Genomic DNA, 12639 nt, shown 5'->3' with positions numbered 1-12639 from the left:
TCTACAAAAGACACTGCCCGGAGGCGGGAGAGGCCAGCCACGACTGGAGATGGTGCCCACTGAGCACCTCTCTGCTGACTGTGGTCCAAAACACGAAGGACTCTCAACAATAAGAAAACAACCCGATTAAAATACGGGCAAAAGAAGAGACACAAAGACACACAGGTGGCAGGTAAAGCATGGAAAAGGTGCCGCGCATCGTCATCAGGGAACTGGGATCGGATCAGCTCTGAGATCCCAGAATCCCAGGGTGAACAGACCACCTGGCAGCACTGACGTGCCCAGGAGGGGGGCAGCAGGGAGGCTCGCCCTCTGCTGGCGGGAAAGAGAAGTGGCCAGCCCGTGGAGGCCCTCACAGACCTGCCTGCTCTCAGCCTCACCCAGCCCTCTCTGCCCAAGGCATTTATCCAAACGAGAAAACCTGTGTCCACCCGGAAACCTGGGTGCGGAGGGTTACAGCCCACACTGGAATAGCCCCAGATGTCTTTCTTCCAGTGACGGATAAATAGTTACCTGCCGCCAAAGTGAAACGAGGGGAGCCACAGGAAGACAAGCCCCTGGCTGGGTGGCGAAGTCGGTCTAGAAGGCTGCGCTGTGGGGAGGGAGCAGCAGGGAGGGGGGGGCTGAGGGACCGCAGAGGGGGCTGAGTGGGAGACGCACTGGGGTGTGCAGGGCCGCGGCATCTCCCTGACTGGGCCAAAGCCCAGGATGAGCAACACCCAGCGTGAGCCTGAAGGTGAGCTGTGGACCCGGGTGGAGAAGGTGTGTGAATTCTGGTTCACTAACGGTGTCTGCCACAGGGGGAAAGGTGGGCAGGGGGGAGAAGTGTGTGTGTGAGAGAGAGGGAGAGGGAGAGAGAGGGGGAGAAAGGGAGAGGAGCACTAAAATTGAAAAAAAAAATCCAAAGTAAACATTTTAAAAGAACTAAATAGAAATTTTAAAACTGAAAAATGCAATGGCTGAAATAAGAAGTCGCTGGACAGTCCAGCAGCACAGGGCCATGGAGTGGGTGTGAGGCTCGACGAGCGGAGGTCACCCCACTTGCACAGAAGAGCAAGCAAGATGGACAGTGGAGCAGAGCCGTGGGTGTCGGGGAGGCAGCTGCGCACACCTGGCGTTCCTACTGCAGGTCCCGGGAGAGAGGGAAGCCACACAGGAAAGGGGCGTGAGGGGCATGGCTGGAGGACTTCCAGGATGAACTAAGGACAAACTGAAGCAACCGGGGCACAAGGGGCACCACCCAGCTGCTGAAGGTACGGCAGGAGAATACGCCACCAGAGTAAGAGCCACATGAAGAGAACCGTGCTTGGAAGACGGCGGATTTCTCACCGGAATCACAGGAGCCAGAAAGAAGGGCACAGAATTTCTTAAATGCTGACGGAAAAGAACCGTCGAGATTTCTGCATACAGTGACAATTCTTTCCAGAGTGGAGGTGAGGGGACTCCTCAGATGGAGGAGAAGGTGGTCCCTGCCCTGTACAAGCCAGCTGCACCCGGGTCTGAATGTCAAGGGAACCACACACTCGGAAAGCAGCCCGGAGCTGTGTGAACTGGGATCAGGTCTTTGGAGGGCACCAAAAATTCTCTTATCCATAAAAGAGGAATGTGAAAGGATTGTCCCTGAAAGACACTCCTGAGAGAATGAGGTACCCAGGAGGGCTGGTGGAGGAGTGGGCCCCGGGTGCGGCACACCGCCCTGGGGACTGCCGGGGGCTTCTTTCCCCTTCTTTTTGCCGTCCTGGGGACCAAACCCAGAGCTCAGCCACTGAGCCACTCCCAGTCCTGAGGCCTCCCAGGAAGTCAGACTCGCATCTGCGGCGTGACCTGGGCATCTCCGAACTGGAGGCTTCATGTCAGCTCACCCATGATTGCCAGAACCGGGGGCAGTTCAGACATCCTTTGGTGCCAAGTAGTAAATGATGGTTGCTGTGGTGGGTACTGCTGGGCAGCAGAAGGAGGCAGTGTGTGGACGTCGGCAACTCGAGGGAACCGGCCTGAAAGGCTGCACACCAACTGACCCGTTCCAGGGGACTCCAGAAAAGGCCAAGTGTGGAGGTGAGGAGTCGCGGCTGCCAGATTCAAGTCCAGGTTCCCAAGCCCACCTGGCAGAGTGGGGCCGAGTGATGGCAGGGCTGGTTCACAGAGGTCACTGAGCACCTAAAACGAGTGAGTCTTCTCGTGGAAATCGTGCCTAGTCCAGCTGAATAAAGATGGGAACTTCACGTCCGTGTTAGTCACTGTGCATGACATTGTGTTAGGCAGTTCCGTGTGACTTGTGGCCTACGTGGGGCCAGGTTCCTATTAAAGTAAACCATGTCGAGGAAAGAAATGGGAAAGTAACAGATCGAAACACACACAGCAAACAGATGGCTCTTTTTAAAAATGTGCTTAGTGGAAAATTTAAAAGACAGATTGAGATATAGAATAATATAATTTAAATAAGAATATGCCGTGATCATTGTGCCTGGTTATGTAAGGCAGTCACCGTGGGGGAGCTGAAGATAAGATCTCCCCACTCTCTCTCTCTGCAACTCTGTTTGCCTGAAATTTATCAAAAATTGAAAAGAACTCAAAAACCCACAGCCACGAAATTAGGCATTTCTTATAGGTTAGGGGAGTGTTGTGGGAATATGGGGGAACAAAAACAAGAGCCTGGGGGTTCACACCGGCCAGTGGTGACAGGAAGTGGAGGCAGGGGAGAGAGCAAGCCACAGCAACCAGCCGCCGACCTGGTGGGACTTGGGACTTGGAAGGTGTGCACTCCAGGGGGGAGGTGTGTGACCTCACAGTGGCAGCTCAGGTGGGCCCCGCGGGTACTGCCGGGGGGCAAGTGACCCAGCGAGCTAGACGTAGGCAGTGTCGCCACATGGGCCCATGAGAAGGTGGGAGCCTGGGCCCCGAGTGCTGCTGGGAAGGGGCCAACAGTGGGCGAGCCTCAGACCCTGTTGTGGTGACTCCTGGTGCAGCGTCAGGAAGAGTCCGGCGCTTTCCCCGTCAGTGGACGGCAAAAGTGGATCCTAAATAAATCCATATTTTCAGGAAATCCTGAGATTCCTTTAAGGTACCATGAGGAGAGAAGTGGAGCTCCAGGGTGGCAAGACAGGACCAGACACGTGTGACAGAGCTGAAGGCGGAGTGGCACATCTGAGCCCCTGCTGCAGCTTGCTGCAGGGTCACCGCCAGGCCCATGGAGATGCCCTTCAACAGGCATCAGTGCCACATCCAGCATGGCCTACAGACGGCCATTGCAAAAGGACCCCAAATCTCCACTCTGTAGGAAAACAGAACCCGTCAAAGCAGAGGGGCACATCACCGGACCACAGCGGGAGGCCCCTGGGCGAGGGGCAGCGGTCGGTGGAGAGCAGCGGGAGGCTGCGTCTTCCAGACGCTCCTCACTTGTTCCCGTTTGCTGTCCACATGATGGATGGACACCAAGGAAGCAGATGGGCACTGGACAAGATGCGGAGGACAAGGTGGGGTGCAGGGTTCCCATGCCCTCCCCAGGTGGACCCCCTCCAGGAACTGCTGTGTCCAGCCAAGCTTCAAGCTGTGGGGCAGTAGGGGCCCCTTATTGTGTGGGCACAATATGTCCCAGTGCTGGCTGTGGGTGAACAACCCAACCTTCAGCCCCTCTCCTCCCTGTCCTCCCTGGAGCTGGGGTGGGGCTGTAGGACCCCGTGCCCAAATCCCACCTTGGTCTTTCCAGCAAACAGCTTGTCCTGAGACTGCCCAGCCCCTGCCCGCAGCCCGCAGCCCGCAGCAGCCCACAGGACGCACATGGCTCCCAGGACTCCAAGAGCTCCAGAGCTGTGGATGTCTCTCTTCTTCCCTTTTTTTTTGTGGGGTGGGGGTGTCTAGCCAGGACTCCTTTGCCTAGGCAAAAGTGCTACCACTGACCTGGCTACCCACAGCCGGGACCAATGTCCCAATATCACAGTAAGAAGATCTGAGCAGCGAGTGGACTGTCCTGGCTTAGTGAGCACACAAATGACTGGGCCTTGCTGTCACGAGTGAGCTGGGCCACCAAGGAGCGCCACGTGCCCTGTGTCTTCCCACAGTGTCAGAGCTTGTGAAGATAATGAGTCCGTGAGTCGTCCATTCTGTTGGCTTGATTCCCCAGGCACGCACGGCTCACCTGGGTGGCAGGAACCGAGGATCTTTATTCCCTTCTATCCTAATCGCTAATCTTTATAACATTCAAGGTTACAGGATGCTGAGGGAGGGTTAAGAATGGCCACGGGATTTGAAGGGGCGGAACTGAGCCAGACAGGAAGCCTACACAGGTGCACACCCAGCCAAGGAGTGGGCTCAGGGTTCAGGGGTGGGGCTTATTCAAGGCTCGGAGCTGTTGAGGCACCGAGCTGTCCAGGGAGGTGAGGGTCCCTACAGGCAGGTGGCTTCAAAGTGGGCTACACCAAGCAGGAGAATGAGCTGAGCTGAAGCCCTGGGGACAGAGTCAGGAGTGACAGCCCATGGCCCTGACCAGGCAGACAGTGTGGGCCACCAGACCACTGTCAAGTGTCCTTCCTTGTGTGGGTCTCAGGCGAGGGGTTGCACTACTGGGGGTCCGGCGTGCCTGATAGGCTCACAGGCCTGGTCTCTCTGATGTGGGCTTGATACACCTGTGCATCCGCATGCTCTGATTTAGTTGGTCAGTTCGCCTGTGGTCATTTTTTACTAGCACAATTATTTATCCGCTTGGCCTTGTGATTGTGCTGTGCTTCTGGGGTCACTCTTTTCGATGAATTGTGTATCTCCGACATCTGGTGGTGAGCTATGTGCCCAGAGACATTACCAAGTCACTGTGCCTCGTCACTTGCCCTCAAATGGAGAAGCTCAGGGCTCCTCTGTACACCTTGGAGTAACTCAGAGCCACTCTCCACCCCTAGGAATCACATGACACGATGGAACAAAGAGATTCTCATATAGACGACATTCTATGAAAGTACTATGATTAAACTAGAACTCACAAAAGATTTTTTAAACTTCATGGTTTAGAACTTTTAAAATATATATAAAGGGAAATTTTAAAACAGTACAAGTGAAGGGAAATTTAAACATTCAGTACAACTGAGTGATAATAAAAATAGTACATATGGAGACTTGCAGGTCGGGGTAAAATAACATTTTGAGGGAATTTTTATAGCCTAAATACCCGTATTAGACAATAAGAAAGGTTCAAAATCAATGCATTAAGAATCTGGCTTAAGAAGTTACATAAACCTCATAATAAACCCAAAGAAGGAAGAAGGTCATAAAAGGCAAGGATTGGTGAAGGGGGGCCGGTGGAGAGGCCCCAGAAGCGGACGTGAGTTCTCTAAACAACTGCTGAGAACAGGCAGGTCGAGGGACAAGGAGAGAAAGCGTCATTCAGTTGTGGGCTGACCAAGAGGACCAGCGACAGAAGCACCAGAAATTTCAAAAGGAATGAGAAAATCATGAGCAGTGTCACTCCAGGGCATTTGGAAACTTGGTGGAACTAGTTAGACTCTCAGGGATTTAGAGCTCACCAAAAGTGACCGGGGAGAGAAGCACCACGGCCCTGGGCCTGCAGGGGCAACCAGACGGGCCGCCAGCGGGCAGGAGAGGTGGGGCGCGGGCTTCCCGGAAGCAGGGCCTGTGTCGTCATTCCCGGGAGCATGGAAGGTGCCCCTGCCTGGCTCCCGTGGGGCCAGTGTGGGCCCAGGCACTCGGGCAGGAGAGTTGGCTACATCTCTCCTAATGACCTGTCGGTGACCTGGGTGGGACAAAGCCCTCTCTGGTTCCTGGAATCTCCCTGTGGTGAGGCTCCAGAGCTGAGCTCTCCCTCTGCCCAGCAGGTCCTGGGCTCTGCTGAGGCCGGAACCCCAAGGACAAGCACCCTCCTGGGTCCTCCCTCCATCAACACGTCAGGACAGCCCCCTCCATCTCCAGGCTCCGTCTGGTCCCTCCTGCAGGCGGCCTCGGTCCTGCTGTCCTCCCCACCCCACCAGCTCTCCAGGTGGCAGAGCCCCTCCCACTCACCCAGGACCTGTTCATCCCACCCTCTGTCCTGGCCCCCAGACCCACCCTTGTCCATTGTGGAGGTTAAGCATGGCCTGAAGGGCGACTGGGGTGCAGTCTTCCAGGGGCTGGGGGGTCCCTGAGTCTTGCAAGGGGCTGGGAGGCATCAGGAAGGACCCAGGGGAGAGGTAAGTTTCAGGCAGCCCCTTAAGGGTCTCCAGCCTGGTGCCACGGCAAACTCAGTGACAGACGGGCTGCTGAGGCCACCAGCTCCTGAGCCGTCCTGCAGACCGACTTTCAGCCCCCACCCTGGGGAGGGAACTCCGGGTAGGAAGCCCAGAGACGGCTAATAGGGGCACTTCCTCCTACCTCCCGCCCCCTCTCTTCCCGGGTGGGGTCCATATGGTGTTCCCAGGGAACCATATTGAACCCAGCAGCACCTCCTCCGCCTTCCAGGGACAGCTGGGTGCCGTCCCACCCCTGTGGGGTCTCCCTGTTGCCTGGGAGGCTCAGCCTGGGGTGCTGGGGAGGGAAGCCCACCCTGCCCACCTTGCCCGCTGGGGAGGGCCTCCAGTTCTCCATGTGGAGCCACTGTTCTCTGAACTTTGGGAGAGGGGTGTGGTTAGCAGTTCCAATATTCATTCATTTAGATTCAAGTCCCTAGACCAGCAGGTTCTGGGATTCCGCGACGAGGAATGCAGGACCTGGCGTTCACGAGCTGCCATTGCCTGGCAAGCTCTGGGCATCTGAACGAGCCAGACTTCTCAGGCCCCCACCTGCACTGGCCTCTGTGGGAGAGACTTGGGTGCCAGGAGGGAGGGTTCTGGAACCCGCTGCTGACGTGATCAGTGACGGGCTGGGGTGCCAGCTTCCGGCTCTGCCAAGGCCCTATTTGGAGGAGTTTCTGCTGTAGGGAGGGGTGGGGGTGGAGGGCAGGTGACGGGCACATTCACAAGCTGTTCAGAGAGCTCCTCCCTCCCGGTTATTTTTAGGGTCTGACAAAGGGGAGCCCACAACTTCCTGAGGCTCTGAGAAGTGCCAAGTCACAGGCCACGGGCCAAGAAGGGCGCCTGTTTCCGCAGCACAGATAGGGAAACTGAGGCAGGGGGAGTCGGCCTGGCCTCCAGCTTGTGGCCAGTTCTGGGTGGCCAGGGAGGGGAGCTCAGGCCAGGCCTGGCTGGACCTTCCCACCCCAGGCACCCCGCACTGGGGTCTCACTTCCATTGGTCCTTCTGTGGGCCTGTCTGAGCTGACCGGCTGGTGGGCAGGGCACTCTGAGGCCTACGTTGGTGGTCCTGCAGGCTGGTCCCTGGCACTCTTCCCGGGAGGACCATGCCTCTGAGCCAAGACGTTTGTAGGGTTCTTGGGGGAAGAAGCAGCCAGAAATGTGGGACTGCATCTGAGACGAGGGCTGCCTGGCCACCGAACCCTGCCCTCCTCCCCAACCCTGCCCTCCTCCCCAACCCTACCCTCCTCCCCAACCCTACCCTCCTCCCAACCCTGCCCCCTCCCCAACCCTGCCCTCCTCCCCTGGGCTTCTGGTGTGAGCTGCCACCAGCCCTGTCAGTCTCGGGGGCACCCAGGAAGCGTGGAGAACTCCCCGTCCACAGGGAGCTGGGGTGGGCTAGGCAGCTTAGAAAGTTCTGGAATAAGCCCCAGAAGCAAGCTCACAGTGCTGTGGCTTCTCTCTGGAGGCAAGCCCCGAGGACAGCAGGGCCCGTGGGGGAGGGTGGTAGGCCCAGTTGGGGTTCTGGCCTTCCCTGGCGTGGGATCAGGAGGGCCTTGGAGGGTGGGGAGGCCAGCCTGAGCACACATGGCAGCCCAGACCACAGGAGTGGTCAGGGAGGATGAAAGGATAAGAGGAAGGACTTCCAGCAGCAAGCCTGGCTAGAGCAGGGCCCGGAAGTGGGGTGAGAGAGGTGGTGAAGGACTTTGCCAGAAAGGTCCCTGGCCTGCTTAGAGGCCAAGGCTCCGGGAATGGGAACAGGACTCCTCGGGCCCCCACCTCCCAGCGCTGTGTTGATGCCAGGAAAGGGGTGACAGGTGGAACCCGGTGAGAAGGAGTTTCTTCTGGATCTTGGGAGTGTGGGTGCTGGAAAGAAGCACAGGACCTGGCAGCTCTGCTTCCGGAGGCTCCGTGCCCCACTGACTCAGAGACTCTAGTCATTGTCCTTATGTGCCTTTCCTTCTACCCACCCTTCCTCTGGCCACCCCCAGTCAGAGGAGCAGGAGACAGAGTGAGCTGTGAGGTTCTTGTTTCTGACCCTATAAGTACCACCACCACCACCACCATCACCACCACCACCATCACCACCATCACCACCACCACCATCACCATCACCACCACCACCATCACCACCACCACCACCATCACCATCACCACCACCATCACATTCACCACCACCATCACCATCACCACCACCACCATCACCACCACCATCACCACCACCACCACCACCATCACCACCACCATCACCACCACCACCACCACCACCATCACCACCACCACCACCACCACCATCACCATCACCACCACCATCACCATCACCACCACCATCACCACCACCAACACCACCATCACCACCACCATCACCACCTCCACCACCACCACCATCACCACCACCATCACCACCACCACCACCACCATCACCACCACCACCACCACCATCACCATCACCATCACCACCACCATCATCACCATCACCACCACCATCATCACCACCACCACCATCACCACCACCATCATCACCATCACCACCACCACCATCATCACCACCACCACCACCACCACCACCACCATCATCACCACCACCACCATCACGACCACCACCACGACCACCACCATCACCACCACCACCACCACCACCACCATCACCACCACCACCACCACCACCACCATCACCACCACCATCACCACCACCACCACCACCACCATCACCACCACTACCACCACCACCATCACCACCACCACCATCACCACCACCATCATCACCATCACCACCACCACCACCACCATCACCACCACCATCATCACCATCACCACCACCACCATCACCACCACCACCACCACCACCATCACCACCACCATCACCACCACCACCATCACCACCACCACCACCACCACAATCACCACCACCACCACCACCACCATCAGCATCACCACCACCATCACCACCACCAACACCACCATCACCACCACCATCACCACCTCCACCACCACCACCATCACCACCACCACCACCACCACCATCACCATCACCATCACCACCACCATCATCACCATCACCACCACCATCATCACCATCACCACCATCACCATCACCACCACCATCATCACCATCACCACCACCACCACCATCACCACCACTACCACCACCACCATCACCACCACCACCATCACCACCACCACCATCACCATCACCACCACCACCATCACCACCACCACCATCACCACCATCACCACCACCACCATCACCACCACCACCATCACCACCACCACCACCACCATCACCACCACCACCACCATCATCACCATCACCACCACCACCACCATGACCACCACCACCACCATCACCACCACCACCACCACCACCACCACCATCACCACCACCACCACCATCACCACCACCATCACCACCACCACCACCACCACCACCACCATCACCACCACCACCACCATCACCACCACTACCACCACCACCATCACCACCACCACCATCACCACCACCATCATCACCATCACCACCACCACCACCACCATCACCACCACCATCATCACCACCACCACCACCACCATCACCACCACCACTACCACCACCACCATCACCACCACCACCACCACCACCATCACCATCACCATCACCACCACCATCATCACCATCACCACCACCATCATCACCATCACCACCACCATCACCACCACCACCATCACCACCACCACCACCATCACCACCACCATCACCACCACCACCACCATCACCACCACCATCACCATCACCACCACCATCATCACCACCACCACCATCACCACCACCATCATCACCATCACCACCACCATCACCACCACCACCACCACCACCACCATCACCATCACCACCACCACCACCATCACCACCATCACCACCATCACCATCACCACCACCACCACCATCACCATCACCACCACCATCACCACCACCACCACCACCACCACCACCATCACCACCACCACCACCACCACCACCATCACCACCACCACCACCATCACCACCACCATCACCACCACCATCACCACCACCATCACCACCACCAACACCACCATCACCACCACCATCACCACCTCCACCAACACCACCATCACCACCACCACTACCACCATTACCATTACCACCATCACCATCACCACCACCATCACCATCACCACCACCATACTACACTACCACCACCACCACCATCACCATCACCACCACCACCACCACCACCACCATCACCATCACCACCACCATCAACATCACCACCACCATCACCACCACCACACCACCATCACCACCACCATCACCACCACCACCACCATCACCATCACCATCACCACCACCATCACCATCACCACCACCATCATCACCATCACCACCATCACCATCACCATCACCACCACCATCATCACCACCACCACCATCACCACCACCATCATCACCATCACCACCACCACCATCATCACCACCACTACCACCACCACCATTACCACCATCACCACCATCACCACCATCACCACCACCACCACCACCACTACCATTACCACCACTACCACCATCACCATCACCACCATCATCACCACCACCACCATCATCACCACCACTACCACCACCACCACCATCACCACCACCATCACCACCATCACCACCACCATCACCACCACCACCACCACCACCACCATCATCACCATCACCACCACCATCACCACCACTACCATTACCACCACTACCACCATCACCATCACCACCACCATCACCACCACCATCATCACCATCACCACCACCACCATCATCACCACCATCATCACCACCATCATCACCATCACCACCACCACCATCATCACCATCACCACCACCACCACCACACCATCATCACCACCATCATCACCACCATCATCACCATCACCACCACCACCATCATCACCATCACCACCACCACCACCACCACCATCACCACCATCACCACCATCTCCACCACCACCACCACCACCACCATCATCACCATCACCACCACCATCACCACCACTACCATTACCACCACTACCACCATCACCATCACCACCACCATCACCACCACCATCATCACCATCACCACCACCATCATCACCACCATCATCACCACCATCATCACCATCACCACCACCACCATCATCACCATCACCACCACCACCACCATCACCACCACCATCACCACCACCATCATCACCATCACCACCACCACCATCATCACCACCACCATCACCACCACCACCATCTCCACCACTACCACCACCACCATTACCACCATCACCACCATTACCACCATTACCACCACCATCACCACCATCACCACCACCACCACCACCACCACCACCATCACCACCATCACCATCACCATCACCATCACCACCATCAAAACCACCATCACCACCACCACTACCATCACCACCACCACCATCACCACCACCACCACCACCACCATCACCACCACCACCATCACCATCACCACCATCAAAACCACCATTACCACCACCACTACCATTACCACCACCACCATCATCACCACCATTACCACCACCACCACCATTACCACCATCACCACCACCACCACCATTACCACCTTCATCACCATTACCACCATTACCACCACCACCACCATTACCACCATCACCACCATTACCACCATTACCACCACCACCACCACCATCACCACCATTATCACCATTACCACCACCACCACCACCACCACCACCATCACCACCATTACCACCACCACCACCATCACCACCATTACCACCATTACTACCACCACCACCATCATCACCACCACTACCACCACCATTATCACCATCACCACCATTACCATCACCACCATTACCACCACCACCACCACCACCATTACCACCACCACGACCATTACCACCATTACCACCACCACCACCATCATCACCACCACTACCACTACCATTACCACCACCACCATTACCACCACCACCACCACCACCACCATCACCACCACCACCACCACCACCATCACCACCATCACCACCATCACCACCACCACCACCATCACCACCACCACCATCACCACCACCACCATCACCACCATCACCACCACCATCACCACCATCACCACCACCACCATCACCACCACCACCACCACCACCACTACCATCACCACTACCACCACCATCACCACCACCACCATCACCACCACCACCATCACCACCACCATCACCACCATCACCACCACCACCATCACCATTACCACCACCATCACCACTACCATCACCACCACCACCACCACCATCACTGTTATAAGTAACGACACTACCACCATTACCAGTAGCAGCATCACCATCATCACCATTATCACCGTCATCATCACCATGACCACCATCATCAACATGATCATTGCCATCATCATCAACACCATCATCATCACCAC

Source organism: Spermophilus citellus (assembly GCF_964194105.1).
Source record: "Spermophilus citellus genome assembly, chromosome: 14".
Lineage (NCBI taxonomy): Eukaryota > Metazoa > Chordata > Mammalia > Rodentia > Sciuridae > Spermophilus > Spermophilus citellus.
The sequence above is the reverse complement of the archived record's forward strand: the minus strand, read 5'-3'. Positions refer to the sequence as shown.